Raw genomic sequence first — 17,262 nt, forward strand, 5'->3', positions numbered from 1 at the left:
TGGCAGCACACTGCTCCTACTTTGAATGTTTTCTGTTTTCTCTTTTTTTCTTTCTTTTTTTCTACACCCTCAGAGAACCTTCTGAATTACCACCACCCAACGTGAAATGAAGCAAGAACTACACTCCTCTGCTTTATAGTTTTTTTAGACTACAATTGCCAACAGGGACACATGCTCCACCAGGAGATGACGTCTTTACTATCCCCCTTGAAACTAATACGGCAAGAATGAGAAGGCTGGGCACCTTTGACGAAGATAGGTTCTCCTATCGAAACGTTGATCAGCCTATCAGAGGAATTTCCACCTGGCGGCTCGCATTTTGATTTTGTTGTGAAGAGTGTGTTTTTGAGAAATGGATGCAGTCTCCATTACCTAGAAAGTTGCTGAAAAATGAAACTTGAAATTTTATCATGTGGTGAAGCTTCATGGGGTGAGGGCTGATCTGTTAATCATCTTTTTTCAGCCACTGATATTACCTGTTCAAATATTGGCGGCGAAATGCTCTAACTGTAGTAAAAATGAATATAAAATGTATGAACTATCATAATAAACATGTTTGCTTTAATTTGAGAGAAAACCTGTGCTGTGGTACATGTTGCTGACATTTATCTTACACCAATACGTGTCTACTTTGAGGAGGTGGGAAAAGGTATTTATCAATAACTGGAAACGATGTCTACCAAAGTAGCTCTGTTATTTTTGTATAATCAGAAAGTTTGAAATGAACTAGGTGATGCCGAACTCGCATGGTTTCGCGATACCAAGTGTAACTGCGAATTAGGTTGCTGAAATATGTATATGTCTGCATTCTGCATGAAATGTGTGCACTGTTATGGGTTATAATGTTTTCAACATAATGTGTTTGTCTAAACAAACGTATGCATACCAAGCACCCTTGCTGTATCAATTCACTGAGCCACCAATTGATATACACGAGATGCTTATGCTATTTAACACTAAATATTTGTATTTAATTGTATAACCATAAAATGCAGTCTAAATTTTTATAGCCAGCTTTACAAAGAAGGCGTTGAGTAACATCATTGCATTTCAGTAAGCTTGCTTAAATATATATATCTATATATATATATATATATATATATATATATATATATATATATATATATATATATATATATATATATATATGTATACCTAAGGGCTCGTTTTTCCGTGTTTTGACACAATATTAATTAATGAGATCTAAAACACAGTAATGCCAAGGAATGTACAGGGGAAGTTACGTTATTGAACCAATGGAATGTAAATAAGAAGAAAGAAAAGTGGGTGAAAAAACAACCAGTCGTGAGGAGGAATCGAACCTGCGACCTTCAAATAAAGCGTTCGATGCTTTAACCACGGAGCTACCACAGCGGCCTTCCCTCCATCCACTTTTTTGGGTTTATATGTGAATTTAGAAGTAGGAGTGTCAGTCAGCGCCACCTATAAGCCAACCGACGAGTGTGAAACACTCTTTTATGCGCATATTTGGCGTCAGGTAGCACGTGAACTTATTACGAGCGGGCAGCTGATTAATCGTCCCTCGTATACAACCTAATGACACCAAGTCTCCAAGTACGAGACCCTCGTTTAAAGAAATAGGGAAAGTGTATACCTAAGGGCTCGCTTTTCCGTGTTTTCACACAATATTAATGAGATCTAACAGACAATAATGCGAAGTTATGTACATGGGGAAGTTATTAGAACCAATGGAATGTAAATTAAAAGAAAGAAAAGTTCGTGAAAAAAATAACTAGCCGTGAGCGGGAATCGAACCTATGACCTGGTTATTTTTTCACCCACTTTTCTTTCTTCTTATTTACATTCCATTGGTTCTAATAACTTCCCCTGTACATTCCTTGGCATTACTGTCTGTTACATCTCATATATATATATATAAGGGAGAGAAGTGTATACCTAAGGGCTCGTATTTCCGTGTTTTAACACAATATTAATGAGTTATAACAGACAGTAATGCCAAGGAATGTACAGGGGAAGTAATTGGAACCAATGGAATGTAAATAAGAAGAAAGAAGAAAGAAAAGTGGATGAAAAAATTATCAGCTATATATATATATATATATATATATATATATTTAATGAGATCAAACAGACAATATTGATTGCTAAGGAAAGTGTAGGGGAAGTTATTAGACCGAATTGTAATGTAAATGGGAGGAAAGAAATGTGGGTGAAAAGATAACTTGCCATGGACAGGAACCGAACCTGCGACTTTCGAATAACGCGTTACTCGAAGGTCGCACACCCTTTCAGCACCCTCTTAGAAGGGTGTTGAAGTATAAGAACACCCTAACATTTTGCTGAACACTTTTCGTGTAGGGTGTTCAGCTAACACCCTTTTAGTAGTTTGTATCTGAAAACACCCATAGGGTGTCCCTCTGGCGACAAGCCAGTTTACACCCTTAAGGGTTTAAAAAATTTACTCTGCATCATCCTAGCACTATTCGGCCGCAGGTCGTATTTTCTCGAAGCCGGCATTCTGAAGCTCATCAAAACCGGAGGCGCGTTCGGTGACGACACTGGTTGGAAAACAGCAGCTAAAACATGCGGTGTGGAAGAGGGTTAAAAAATCCCAAGAAATGTAAAAAAAGAGACGAGGAGGAAGATGAATTAAGTAATACGCTTGCTCTCCTAAGCACGGCATCTTTTTTTTCAGATTTGTCGGCTAAATATTGTTGAAGCCCTACATAATACAATAATTGCGGACTGACGCGATCTTTTCCTTGACGTCACCAATGCAGAGATTACACTGAAACATACTGGCCTCAAACAGACTATTGGTACAGGCAACTGCGGGAAATAGAGTGACAAGTGTTTCTGCCTCACGGCTAGAATAAACAGCAGCTGCGCCGGTATACTCCACAGGTTTTGTATTATCGTTGCCTTAACACGGCGCCACTCGCACCTTTTCAATCGTTGGTACAGCCTGAACTGTGAGTGCTATCTAGTGTATAAGACATTACAACATAAATTTCGCGACTATCCTTCTTTCTTCTCGCCGCAGAAGACAGGGGCCCCTAGCTAAAAGCTGTATTTCTCCCTAAATATGCAACCAAACAGTAATAATAAATGCTACAAGGTCACTTCTTCAATAGAAATGCACTGGTTGCTAGAAGGTATATAGGTAAACCGACGCGTAAAGTTGCGGATTACATAAAGGGTCTTTAAGACTATTTTCAAAATTCGCGAGTGCGCAATCCTGTGCAAAATTTTGTCTCAACTAATGCGGGCAAGTTCATTTCTGAAGAGAAGCGGGCAAGTTCATTTCTGCCTCGATGGGGTGGAGCCGCCACCTGCCGATGCTTGAAGCGTTGGGGAGTGCTTGGAGTTGGACGCCGTTCAAGGCAAATGCGATGGAAATCAGGGTGAGTTCATATCTTTCTCTATGGGGTATGGCCACCACCAGCTCCGGGCTTGTTCTGCTAGCGCAGAAATATGCGTTCTAGTGAAAGCAGTGAAAGAAAGGCGACGTGCACGGCATCTGTGTTTCAGGATAGCGCACCTCACAGTCATGCGCCGCGGCCAAGGGCCGAGGTTGGGGGCGGGAGTGTGAGGTGCTGTAGTCGATTAATCGAATAGGTTTATCCAATTATTTCGATTAACCGAAAGGCAAAATATTTAGGAATAATTCATTATTGTAGCTCTTTAATCGATTATTCGTGATCAATTTTACCGTCCCTAATGTGAAATATGGCGTCGAGTGGAAGTTAGACCATGGAGGGCTGCTTTGCTTTCGCAGAAAAGAGACCACGAATCAGGTGTCTGCTCCATGCTATGCAGAACAGCAGCACGGAGGGCTTTACATCAGCAGCTCTACTAAAATTTTCGTGAAGCATTTTGAGCACTATTGAGATAGAGCTCGCTGGAATTATTATGATGGCGGTGGAGCTTGTAGTCATAACTGAACCATCACTGTATATATGGGCGTGAGTTCCGTAAAGCGCGTGTAAGTACAGTATTTCAGCCAACGTATGACATTTTCTTTGCTCCGTAACGCTAGGTATGCAACGCGCACTTCGAGTCGACGTATAGGCACCATAAAAGTGAGGACGCTCGTACTGAAACACCATAGCTTAAGAGTTTGAGCTCAACGAAATATTATTGGCAGCTATACTATGATTAAATGCTGTCTGTAGCTTTTTGAAGCTGAATATACCAGATTGTGTGAAGGTATCCGGGCAAGATTTCCGCGCAGGAGTGAACTTTTGTTTTTGCAACTCGTTATTTAGAGTGAGTAAGAGATCTCTGTTTACACGATGTTCTCGCGCTGCGAGCAGCGGAAGTGTCAGTAGTAGGCGCATGACATTTGTGACATATGTTAGCATGGTGACCACGTGTAAGTCTTTCTCTCGCGGCTTGTTACCAGTAACAATAATAATCTTCAGTGCGTGAGTACCGCGCTGTCACCCTTATGCCTCACATGTGTTCAGCAGTGTCTACCATGCCTCACCTGACGATGCCGCAGTGGCATAGGCACTTTTGCTACAGATGGTCTCTTCCATCTTTGAGTTGGTTGGAAAGTGAAGATGAGGAGGGGTGGAAGCACTCACTGCAGGACGTCTCCTCTCTCTTACGTGATGATCACCTTCGTTTACAGAGACTTGATTGATATGTGGGGTTTAACGTCCCAAAACCACCATATGATTATGAGAGACGCCGTAGTGGAGGGCTCCGGAAATTTCGACCACCTGGGGTTCTTTAACGTGCACCCAAATCTGAGCACACGGGCCTACAACATTTCCGCCTCCATCGGAAATGCAGCCGCCGCCGCCGGGATTCGAACCCGTGACCTGCGGGTCAGCAGCCGAGTACCTTAGCCACTAGACCGCCGCGGCGGGGCCGTTTACAGAGACTTCAACGCCTTATTGCGACGGTATACCTCTCTGAATATCCCCCATAGATCATCTTCCTCAATATCTACTCCTCCTTTCTTAATAGCGGGCATTGTTTCGAGGATGCAATGCGAGTGTTGTGGAGTGTTGTGGAGGATGCAATGCGAGTGTTACAAGCCATGTGGAAGAGTCGTGTTACTAGAAACAGCGTGGACATTCTATTGAATGTCGACACGCTGCGCTCGCGTGTCCGATCATCTTTCATCTGCTGCATTGCAGGGACCTGGGTATAGGGCTTTGCTGACGTTCTAGCTTAGCCTAGCTTAGAACGTCAACACGCGAGCGGCACGAGTTACAGTATGCGGAAAATAACTCCCCTCATGCTCCGCAATCGAAAGACGGGGAAAAGAACTAATGGATGACAAAAAAAACGTTTTGGCACATCTTTCTCATCCAAGCAGCCCTTTTCATGTACACTGTGTTGTCAACGCGGGTCATTGATTGATTGTTATATGAAGTTTAACGTCCCGAAACCACTATATGATTATGAGAGACGCCGTAGTGGAGGGCTCCGGAAATTTCGACCACCAGGAGTTCTTTAACGTGCACCGAAATCTGAGCACACGGGCCTACAACATTTCCGCCTTCATCGGAAATGCAGCCGCCGCCATCGGGATTCAAACCCGCGACCTGCAGGTCAGCAGCCGAGTACCTTAGCCACTAGACTACCGCGGTGGGGCTCAAAGCAGGCCATTGAATACAGTAATGCGTTAAATGTGAATAATTTATGAACATGGGACGGCGACTGGCCACATGCCCTTAGCAAAGTTCAACGTGGCTTGAATTTCGTGAGCGGCAAAATATTTCTTACCGCACGAGGGAGGAATCGCTCCGTAAGTGGCTACCGTGACTCTCACATTGTGGCAGATGTGTAGTAGTTCACTCCGCGGATATACTATAGCTACGGCCTCAGTTGATCGACGGCTCAGCGCCGATACTGCCGCGAGGTATGCCGCTTCAAAACTGTAGTGCGCCCACACTCACATAACAAGATAAGATTTGTTACCACGGTTGCCACTTTTCATCGCGTTCTTATATCACATTTTCAAAGGAATGGGGCCATTCCGGCTGCGTCCTTGGCTGCGGTAATGGCACGGCAAAGTTTTCACCACGCATTTGATGGTGTATAGCTGTATGTGTACATACACGTACTAAAACGCGCACTTATAAGCATCGTTTGTATCAGATCTCAGTCAAGCAATACACTTCACAATCGTCATCGCTTTTCGTCGGAGATCCATTTAGCTAATATCTGGGTTGCCCTGAAAACATGTTGTATCCCATTTGCCACCGCTGGCGGTGATCGCGCCGGAGAGGGATTGAGCCCGCGTTGCACGAAATTTTGCTGTGGCTGATTGGCTCATCAGTCGTACAGAAAGCTATTTGTGATATAATGCCGCTGTATTTAGAGCACTGCTAGAGTACTACACACTGAAATTGCGAGCGCTTTGAACTACACGTTCGAAGAACGTTGTATTTGCCGCTCCTTCTGACTTGTATCGTTAATGGTCGAGCTTGATCTTCTTAAAAAAACACCTGAAATATCCGTGTGCTTTTGCTCCACGCTGCTCCTTTAGCATCTCAGCACACAGCGCGTGAAAGCAGCCATCACTATTCATCAAAATAGGGCTGCTTAAGCTCGTTGATGCAGCTCACTGATGCAGCCAAACATACTGAGTACTCCAAGTAAATACCATCATGCACGACAACGGTGGCTTACTCACGGTGAGACCAGTCTAATGGCGTTGTGGTGTTGTGGTCTATGATGTTTTTTGTTAAAGCAGAGAAGTTGTAACGTAGTGTCATGAGCAAGGAAATGTCTGGATTACGATTTCAGGCGCGTTAGGTAGACAAATATCCCCAGAATACTAAACAAGGTAAATAGGCTGGTCGCGTTACAGTGCTTTAACGCACTTGGGAAAGTTTGCTGTGCTTTTAGCACAATGTTAAAATAAAAATATTAACAAAAATTTGGCAGCTATATCAGAAAAGTTATTGGAGAGCTGTTGTATCTCCTTCTTTTCTTGCATTGCAATCTCTCGCGTAACCGCAGCACTCTGCGAACAATGAAGTCGAGTAAGTAGACTGCATATGGTGGTTTGGGACGTTAAACCCCACCTGTCTATCAACCTAGAAAGTAGACTGGTAGTAATGCAATTGTATTGATGGTACTATCGATATTATCAACTGCTCAGGTACAATTGAACTACCGATAGTAGAAAAAACCATTGGTAGCGCTAAGAACAGTAAGTTTTAGTACATATCTTAAAATCCACCACGCGAAGTCAGTGCAGAATAAGCTTGATTCTCCGACTGTGTCGTACAGTTAAATCTCAATCCAACAATGCCTACTTGGGTTTTAGCAGCGCGAAAAATGCACGAAAGACAAGAAAGGGACGAGACAAGCACTGTCATACGTCATACATACGTTAACATACGTCATTTTTTCACTCTTTGTGCTCCATTGCATATTAACGGTCTTCCTGTCAATAAAATTTTAGTTGGCAGTGCTTGTCTCGTCCCTTTCTTGTCTTTCGTGCATTTTTCGCGCTGCTAAAACCCAAGTATGCCATACCAACTAGCCCAGTCAACCGCTCCAACAATGCCACTTTTAAGAAGTTCCCGATTGAATGAAAAAAGGTTCAATTCCTGGAAACAACCCATAGCATTCAATCTGTTTATTAAACAGATTTAAATATTTATTTTTTTCTTGAATAGCTGAATAAAAAAGCAACGACTACTTTTCAAAAGGACTTGTTTTGGGGCTAGTTGGTGCATACTTGGTGCAGAATACTGAGGCGCAAAAAACATATAAGGGAAGCAGGAAGAGCAGGAAAGAAAGATGACGCTGTTCTTTCTTCTCTTCTGCTCTTCCTGCTTCACATTATGTTTTTTGCGCCTCAGTCTTCTGCACCGATTACTTTTCAGTTTTGCCCCGCCGTGGTGGTCTAGTTGCTAAGGCACTCGGCTGCTGATCCACAGGTTGTGGGTTAAAATCCCGGCTGCAGCGGCTGCATTTCTGATAAAGGTGAAAATTTTGTATACGCTCGCGTGCTCAGATTTGGGTGCACGTTAAAAAACTCCCGGTGGTCAAAATTTCCGGAGCTCTCCACTACAGCGTCTCTTATAATCATATGGTGGTTTTGAGACGTTAAACCCCACATATCAATCATCAACCTTTTTAATTTTCACTGAAATGGGTTTTTGTTTGAGCATGCGCACTAAAATTGTCACGTAAAGCATCAAAGGGCTATCTTTAGAGCCCTGGTTTTTCATTTGTGAGGCTGCAGCCCATGTCAATGTGCGAAAAAATGGACTTACAGTTGGTAGTGTTCTTACTTACCAGATGGTAATATAGGCCGTGGTGGTTGCGTCAGGTGCGTAGTACTTCTGCGACCAATAGCACCGAATATCACCTCCCATCTTTTTATCTTACCCTGCTCACACAATCACTGCATTCGTTCTTCGTGTCATCGCATGTTGTGTAGGAGGTCATAACCCCATGTGACCTGTCCTGCATTGCCCGCACGTGGCGTTTTTTGCTCTGGGTGGCTATTGGGCCTTCGCAAAATTTTCAGGCACACAGACATGAGTTTTCAAGAGAAACAATGCCATTAAAGTTTTTGAGGGCCAAGACACTAGAAATTTAAATTTGGAAGAATCAAAAAAAGCTTTCTATTGAATTTATGAAATGTCAGACTCAATCAAAGGACGTGAGCGTCCCAATCCAATCACTTCAACAATTCGTCTTTCAAGTATATATAGCGCAGCTGGAAAAGAAGGCTGGAGGGCAAGAAAGTTGAAATGCTGGTGTTTCTTCAGCAAAGTGATTGGCTGATCCATGAAAAAAAAAGCTATACTGTCCCCATTGAGCCCAAACGAAGCCATTACATGTGGCAGAGCTGTGCAGCTTCAAACTTATGTCGCATTTTGTGTTTTCAACAAACATATCAAAATCTACATAGTCAAGTGGGAGGTGAAGCAAGTCGCTTTTGAATATATATTTTTTGATGGACATAGTTCAGTACTTATATTGTAGCGAATATTTTTTTTTCTTTTGCAGAAGGATTGCTCCAAATTGAACAAACAGAGTATGCTTCTAGACGGCTATAACAGATGATTTCGCGATAAGGTCGCCTAAGAACAGCATAATTATACACAGCTATTTTGGGTGTACAATAGGCCGCAATATTCTTTATGCCACTATTCGTTTCCCTGTCAATCATACTATTGATCGTTTATTAATAGTAGCAGTATCGATAGTTTTTTACGCTATCAACTGTTTAAAAGAAACTATCAAGCATATTATGGATAACACATTTACGATCATTCATCACTAGTGAGTAATTAAAAAAACTTGCCTGATTTGTCTGTCATAACTATTGGTAAAACACGATAGTCAAATGAGTGTTTCCATTGGTTTTTGAAAGTTTATTCTGCATTGTTTCGGCCCCTGGGCAAAAAATTGATTGATGTAGGAAGAAATGGTATTATTACTCGAGGAACGGCCAGCTGTTTGGAACTTGCAGCTCAATCCTCAAGTAGAAAGGTAACATGAAAAAACATACACAGGACTAGCGTGAACTAATATCACCTCGACAATTGCAGCGCGCTCCTTAAAGACAGACAAGGACGCATAGAACGAGCGCACAAGAATATACAGGACAAGTGCGAACTGACAATAACAGCTGAGGTTCATCCTTCCAAAACCACGATATGATTATGAGAGGCGACATAGTGGAGGAATCCGGAAATGTCAGACACCTGGTTTTCTTTATAACTTGACCTAAATCCGAGTACACGGGCAAGTATGAACTCACAACTGCCGCAGTTAATTTTTTTTTTGTCTCAGCAGCTTCCATGCAACCATGACCACTGCAGCAAGCGAAATGACCTTCGTGCACTCTGTAACTTTAGGTCAGCACAAAATGAACAGCGCTGAGCAATGTTAAGCCCGAAACAAATGCAGCGTTTTCCCGGCATTCTGCCAGCGTTTGTTAAGACGGCGTCACTCGGCATCGATACATGCCGGTGACGTTGGCCAAAACGTGCCCTTTTAGACGATTTCAATATCTACAGCGTCGGCGCCAAAACCGGAAACGAGTCGATGGAGGGAGAACCAATTAGTGCACGGCTGCAAGCGACTTCGCTACGTAACAGCTCGTTGCTGCTGCCAAAATGGCTGCTGCCCACCTTGGATCTATTAAAGAGAACCACAACTGCCGAGAACGGGTGACCCGATACTGGTGGAAAGAAAAAGAGCGTGAATTATGGTGACATGTGACAGCATACGTTTCGCCATCTGAGTAGAAGTTATACTTTTAAATCGCGTTCAAAAGTAACCAAAACCGTTATGTTGCGCCCCTAGCGCAAGAGCTAAAACCACAAATATGAAGACCTAATAACTTTCCTGTGATTATTTAAAGCACACCAGAATAAGGGCTCAAATTTCAAATATGTATGCTTCTGTTCAGTTTCGTTAGTTTTATGTCGCTTGGCGCTGCTTTCGAGACCTCTGCAGGGGAACAGGTGCAGTTGCGTACGCACGCGGCTAAAGTGAACGCGCGGCATTTCTAGGGTAGCTCGATTTCCATCGTGTCGGGCGTGTTGGAAGGAGCATGCAAACCTTTGAATGTGGTCGCTGCCGTCCAAATGCTGCAAACTACTTCTCTTTGGAAAATCGGTACTATTTCATGAGTGCTGCTGGTGGTGGCGATGATGACGTTCCGTTGGATTCGTCGCTACCACAGTAATCCGTCGAAGCATGTTGCTCCGGCGCTACTTGATAGGGGTCCTAATTTCGCGCTCGCATACGAGACAAAATTCGTTCTTCTAACTCGCTCGAGTTGTCAAGCGATGACATATCGAAGCCGACCAACTACGGCCGCACGTGAACTACTCTGCGTGAATTGTCGATCACATGTAAACGTGGCGTTTCGTTTTTGAAGACTTAGCTTGGCTCGACTAGGCTAGAGTCGGAAAAAACGACCTGTGCATGGCCAAAAGTATTTCCATAAGAAGCCCGGGGAAAGTGCTTTAAATCTTGTAATATAATTTAGCATGCTAGAAAGCAGTGGTCGCGGGAGTGCAGGCTTGACAAACAAAACATTACGTGTTTCTACTTAGAGCTTCACTTTTCCTCACTGCTGGCGTTACACTGACGTAAAATCGCTATCGTGATCACATCCACTGTCTGCAGCAGGTCTCCTTAAGACTGCATAATCGCCGCAAATGGAAAAATTCTAGCTATAAATGTTGTACGGTGTTTCCCATGTTACCATTCCGTGATTACAAACTTTGACCGGTAAGCTTTCCATTGCACTCAAGTAACGAGTGCCATAAATATTGGTTGTGGGTTCTTTCAAATCGTCGCCGTGCTCTGTGTGACCAGAAAATTTTCAACTGATGCTTGTATTTGACTTAGCTTGTTACTCAGAAACTTTGACATGGAGCGGTCGGAATTTCCCCGAACCATTTTTGAGTGCGATACTTAGGTTCATAGGTAGGTTATAGAAGGCCTGAGTGTATCGGCTAAATGCGTGCCCTCAAAGATGTATGATAACTTCCAAGATCAAGGTTATATATTGAGTTTGTGTTTTTTTTTTGCTAGAAGTAAAAAAAACTTTTCTGCGGTACTGTGATTTGTTTTTTCTCACCTTGAAACATAAAATAAGACAAGAAACCTATTTTCAGGATTATTTCGTGTTGCTGCATTGACGGACGCTGCACACTGCTTTGCGAGGTCTCGTGTTCATTATCTTCGACACACTGTGCGACGCTGAGCTGACGCTGGCCTTGGCACTCCGCATATGGTTTGCCACACACTCTGGCAGCGTTGACGCGATGACGCCGAGGGAAGCGGCGCCCTGAAAACGCTGGCAGAAACGCTGCATATGTTTCGGGCATTAGGGCAAACGTGGCCCAGTGTGACAGCGCTCTGTGGAGTGCCGAGCAGCCAGCGCGGCCGCGCATCGAATCGAAGTGGCGCAGGTGTGAATGAGCGTGCCGCGCTTGCTGTACTACAAACAAGCGAGACCGGTGCTCGGCTACTACAGAATGGCGCACTCGAGCGATGTAACCAGCGACACAAATCAGCTCCCGCGTGTCCGTGTGTGCTTGCCTCGCTACGCTTCCATGCGCGCCCACGCTAGCACTCTGGCGCTGCCCGGTGCGCGGCCACGCGCTCGCTTATTCACCCTAACAGTGCTCACCGCTGTACGAGCCCTCTGCCCCCACCCCACTCCTGCCCGATCAAGACATAAGCGCGTGCATTGGAACGCGTGGAGCAACGACCTTTATAGGACACCCTCACGCCCATCACGCCATCTCGCTAGCCATCACACCAGCACGCTAAAATCACCGAGCTCCGAGTACCCCTGACAGTACGATGTGTAACATGAATAGCCTAACGTAAGCACGATGAAGAACGTGTGGTTTACGGTTTAGTCGTTTCGCGCTTAGAAACAAAAGATAGTACGTTCGACTACCTGCCCGTGCCTTTTCTGTAGATCTTTTCCATTTTTTTTTTAGAGTCCAAGTCTCTTAGGGCGTCCACCGACCATCCTGTGGTATGTGGCACAGAGGAGTTTAGTTCTTGGAGTGTCCGCTAAATGGCGGTACTTATATGTATTCAATATTTGATGAAAAGATATGAGATGGTGCTGCTTGGAGTGTTCACTAGACGGACGGACATACAGACAGACAGACGCACGGACGAAGAGATCAACCCACGGTTGGATAGATGAATGCTCGAACGGACGCACGGACGCTTCCCCTACTTATCATCATTCAGTCCGTGAATATGCTGTGATTTTTTCATTTGCCATCTCCCATTGTATATTTCATGACGTCATTTATATGTCAAAAATACTTCAATTCAGCTGTGGTGGACCACAGTATAAAACACTTTGATTTATTAAAAATTGTTTTGTCATTCAAGACCAAAGCTGAATAATCATTTTGAATATTTTCGATTACTTGAAGTAAGATGCTATTACACTTTTTTGGTGAAAAACAAATAACTAACCAAGTATCTGCTACCACCGCTGTAAATGTCGTCGAAAAAGGACAGACTCCTGTCGACAGGCACTGCGTGAGATATGGACGCCATCTGGAAGTAATGTTGGGAAACGAAAGTTTGTGTAAAGTGCAGAGCAACTGGTAGGTGGCAGCACCGTATTGATTTAGCAAAACGTACGAAACACGCACTAGTTTTTACATTGCGTCGCATTGTCAGCGGAGCGTGAGAAGCACTAGAGTGTTTAATATAACGTATCTATTTATTTTCCAGTAAAGTAACCAACTACTCAAAACTTGCGTATTGATGTAGGATCTCAGATATGCGTAACATTTGCTTTTTCATTGATATAGTTCACAAATATCAATACAGTATAAGCCAAAGTTGCCCTACACGTGAAAAGCCACGAAAACCGCAAGTTTCTTTATGTTAAATCCTTAATACGTCATATCTTTCCCCTGACACCCCCCCCCCCCCCTTCATGAATATTTTGACCTCACGAAAAGAATCTCACCGCATCTTTTCCATGCGTTAAAAGTTCGCTATTTACAAGTCCGCTGCGAAGCACAATTCATATGTATATTGCCGGTTACCTAACTGCGAAATAGGCATTTTTCTTTCACATGAATTACCGTTACATATATTGCCGAGATAACTGTCCTAGGCCGAGCTACGTGGACGATGTTATACACAAATTCGGCAGATCCCACGTGCCTTTGGAACCGATGCTATGCCAAGCATGCGGATTGAAGGTGACTGTGTTTGAACTTATTATTGAGCGAAGTGTTATTGGCGCGGAAGATATGTACACACACACACACGCGCGTGCACACACACACACACACACACACACACACACACGCACACGCACACGCACACGCACACGCACGCACACGCACACGCACACGCACGCACACGCACACACACACACACACACACACACACTTACACACACACACGCGCGCGCGCTGTACAGTTGCATATGTTTTATATACCCAACTTTTCGCAGATGCGTAATGATTTCAACGGTAACGAGAATATTAGCAACACCAGAAGCAGTAAGCTGATACGAAGCGCTTGTGCTTACGAGGATGGTAGCCCTGGACGAAGCGAGTACCATAAATCAACTTCAGAGGATGGCGCTTACCTACAATTGACGTTAACCCGATAAAACGGCTGTATCATGTGAGTACATATGTTTATAACATTCGATAGCCAGCACTGCAAACATAATAGATGTTTGTCGAAGAATAAAGTATACTTGAAAAGAAGTTCTGAGTCCGGGCATGGCAACTGTGGTAGAATACTTGATGGCCGCGTAGAATGCTGCGTTTCGATTCCTGCTTCCTACTGAAACTTTAACACTTATTTTTTTTTTCTTGCATTCATCTAAAACAGTGCCGACATCAGCCCCCGGGTATCTGCCATATGTCTGGAGGAAAGGATTTGACGACGTACTCGATGGGATTGTGACATGCATACATCTTCACGATGTAAATAAAGTTTGATTTGGATTGATAGAATTTGATCTGAAAATTTATGTCATCACCAGTGAGTCATATATTATATGTCGAACCATCTACCATCCAATACTAATTTTGGTGTACTGCAAGTTTAGAGGGCACCCAAAAGTATATAGATAGATAGATAGATAGATAGATAGATAGATAGATAGATAGATAGATAGATAGATAGATAGATAGATAGATAGATAGATAGATAGATAGATAGATAGATAGATAGATAGATAGATAGATAGATAGATAGATAGATAGATAGATAGATAGATAGATAGATAGATAGATAGATAGATAGATAGATAGATAGATAGATAGATAGATAGATAGATAGATAGATAGATAGATAGATAGATCCAATTCTACAAAAGTGCTCGGCGCAATGCTGGCCCAAGGTCGTTGGCCAACCTGGACGTTGCTGGACATAGGTCGGCTGCTGAGGTCTGCATATGCATGGGGATTGACACTCGTCCCACGTTGGCCGATGTTATGGCTACCGACATAGGGCTGCCCACAATGGCTGAACTGGCCGAGTGCCAGCCCCCGCAGGGCCACGTTCAGCCCGGTGAAAATTAGCACGTGGCCAGCTGGCGGCCTATAAGCCGTAGAATGGGGGGGGGGGGCGTTAACCTCCTTTTGATTTTTTACTTTGCGCGTGTACTATATTGTATACATATACATGCAAGCCTAGACACCCGTGCATGAACATACTTAAAGTATGATTGCTTCCCGCTGCCCTCCCCCAAAATATATTTTAAGGTCACGCCAATAGCAGCCACTGTAGTTCACAGATACTATGAACGATAGGAGCATCAATGAAGCTCACGTCACAGGTACATAAATTCAAAACTTTTTTTTTTATTTACAAAAAGTATTCGCGCGAACACTTATGGGGAATCAAGGATACTCTCTCCGTGCCGCCTGCGCGATCAGCCTCCTCCTTTGTCCTGGGTTTAGACCAACCATTTTTGACAATATTGCAGACGTCCTGTATTGATGTACCAACATGATTTACTATGAGAGAGCCTGCAAATACAAAAAAAGTCCAGATGATATCAGCCAAGAAGGCTTTGAAGACCACTCCAAGCATTCTTAGAAAAGAATTAGGTTGACATGCTCCCAACCTATAAGTACGACAGAAGGTGAATAGTATTTTGAGAGACTCATTTCTTTCCTGAAACCAATTAAACCCGCAGACAATTCAACCAAGCAAAACACAGGTGAAACTACATTTTTAACAGCACTGTAAACACTGTGACCTACGACCGAAAGGAGCTGAATCGGTTGAAAAGCTGAGCGCTTTCCATCAGTATGCTCTACAAGCTATAAGCAACGACACTCGCAATTCAGTGACACAGCAAAGCAATATTTTCAACCTAAAATGATTGAAGTAGTTTCATAACATTCAAAAAGCAAAGTGATCCCTCATCCAAAGGTAGTGTCCAAATTTAGCTTTGCGTGCAGTAGAACAAGTTTCCCAAACCATGACATGCTATAGCTCGAAAAGTGCAGCAATGTACTTAGATACTAGGACACAAATACTGTGCTTCTCTTTAGAGCACACCACGAGATAGGTGTCAGGGTGTCGGTAATCAAACTGCAGTTCAATCAGATGTGGTTCTGCATTCAGTCAGAGCATTAAATGACCATGCTTCCACCTCTCATTACCAGCAAAAAGAAAGAAATTATGGCTGGAATATTCTACCCTTTGTTCTAAAGAAAGATTTCGTTACATTCTATTCTTTAAGCCTTACACCACTAAGCCTCACACGATTGCTGCACAGGAGACGATAGAGCTTCTTAGAGGGGGCCACGGAGTTACCATCATTATCAGCCTGACTACGTCCACTGCAGGACAAAGGCCTCTCCCATGTTCCGCCAGTTAACTCAGTCCTGTGCTTGCGGCTGCCTGTTTATACCCGCAAACTTCTTAATCACATCTGCTCACCTAACCTTCTGCCTCCCCCTAATCTGCTTGCGTTCTCTGGGAATCCAGTTAGTTCCCCTAATGACCAGCGGTTATCCTGCCTATGTGCTACATGCCCGGCTCATGTCCATTTCCTCTTCTTGATTTCAACTATGATATCCTTCACCCTCGTTTGTTCCTTAATCCACTGTACCCTCTTCTAGTCTCTTAAGGTTACACCTACCATTATTCTTTCTATTGCTCGCTACGTCGTCCTCAATTTAAGCTGAACCCTCTTTGTAAGTCTCCAGGTGTCTGTTTCGTAGCTAATTACCGGCAAGATACAGCTATTATATATCTTCCTCTTGAGGGATAGTGGCAGTCTAACTGTCATAATTTGAGAGTGCTTGCCAAACGAGCTCCACCCCATTCTTATTTCTCTAGTTACTTCAATGTCGTGGTTCGGCTCCAAGGTAATTACCTGCCTTAAGTAGACATAGTCTGTTACAACTTGAAGTGCATTATTACCTATCTCGAAGCGCTGCTCTCTTCCGAGGTTGTACATTACTATCGTTTTCTGCAGATAATTTTAGAACCCACCTTTCTGCTCTCCTTGTCTAACTCCGTAATCATGAGTTGCAATTCGTCGCCTGAGTTACTTAGGAATTCAGTGTCATCGGCGAAGCGCAGGCTTCTAAGGTACTCTCCACTAACTCTTATCCCTAACTGTTCTCATTCTAGGCCTCTGAAAACCTCCTGTAAGCACGCGGTAAATAGCATTGGGGAGATTGTATCCCCCTCCCTTACATCCTTCTAGATTGGTATTCTGTTGCTTTCTTTATGAAGCTCTATGATAGCAGTTGATCCCCTGTATATTTCTTCCAGCATGTTTCCAGCACCGATGTATAG

At 43.5% G+C, this 17,262-nt stretch overlaps 1 long non-coding RNA gene across 1 annotated transcript; it reads left to right on the top strand.

The window, feature by feature from the left end:
- The first annotated feature begins 2,186 nt into the window (after positions 1-2,186).
- On the top strand, positions 2,187-14,536 carry LOC142775048 (uncharacterized). Its single transcript, XR_012886654.1, has 3 exons — positions 2,187-3,386; positions 13,940-14,115; positions 14,329-14,536. It is a non-coding gene; the product is annotated as an uncharacterized LOC142775048 (long non-coding RNA).
- Positions 14,537-17,262: the final 2,726 nt, after the last annotated feature.

Source organism: Rhipicephalus microplus, chromosome X, assembly GCF_043290135.1.
Source record: "Rhipicephalus microplus isolate Deutch F79 chromosome X, USDA_Rmic, whole genome shotgun sequence".
NCBI classification, from domain to species: Eukaryota; Metazoa; Arthropoda; class Arachnida; order Ixodida; family Ixodidae; genus Rhipicephalus; species Rhipicephalus microplus.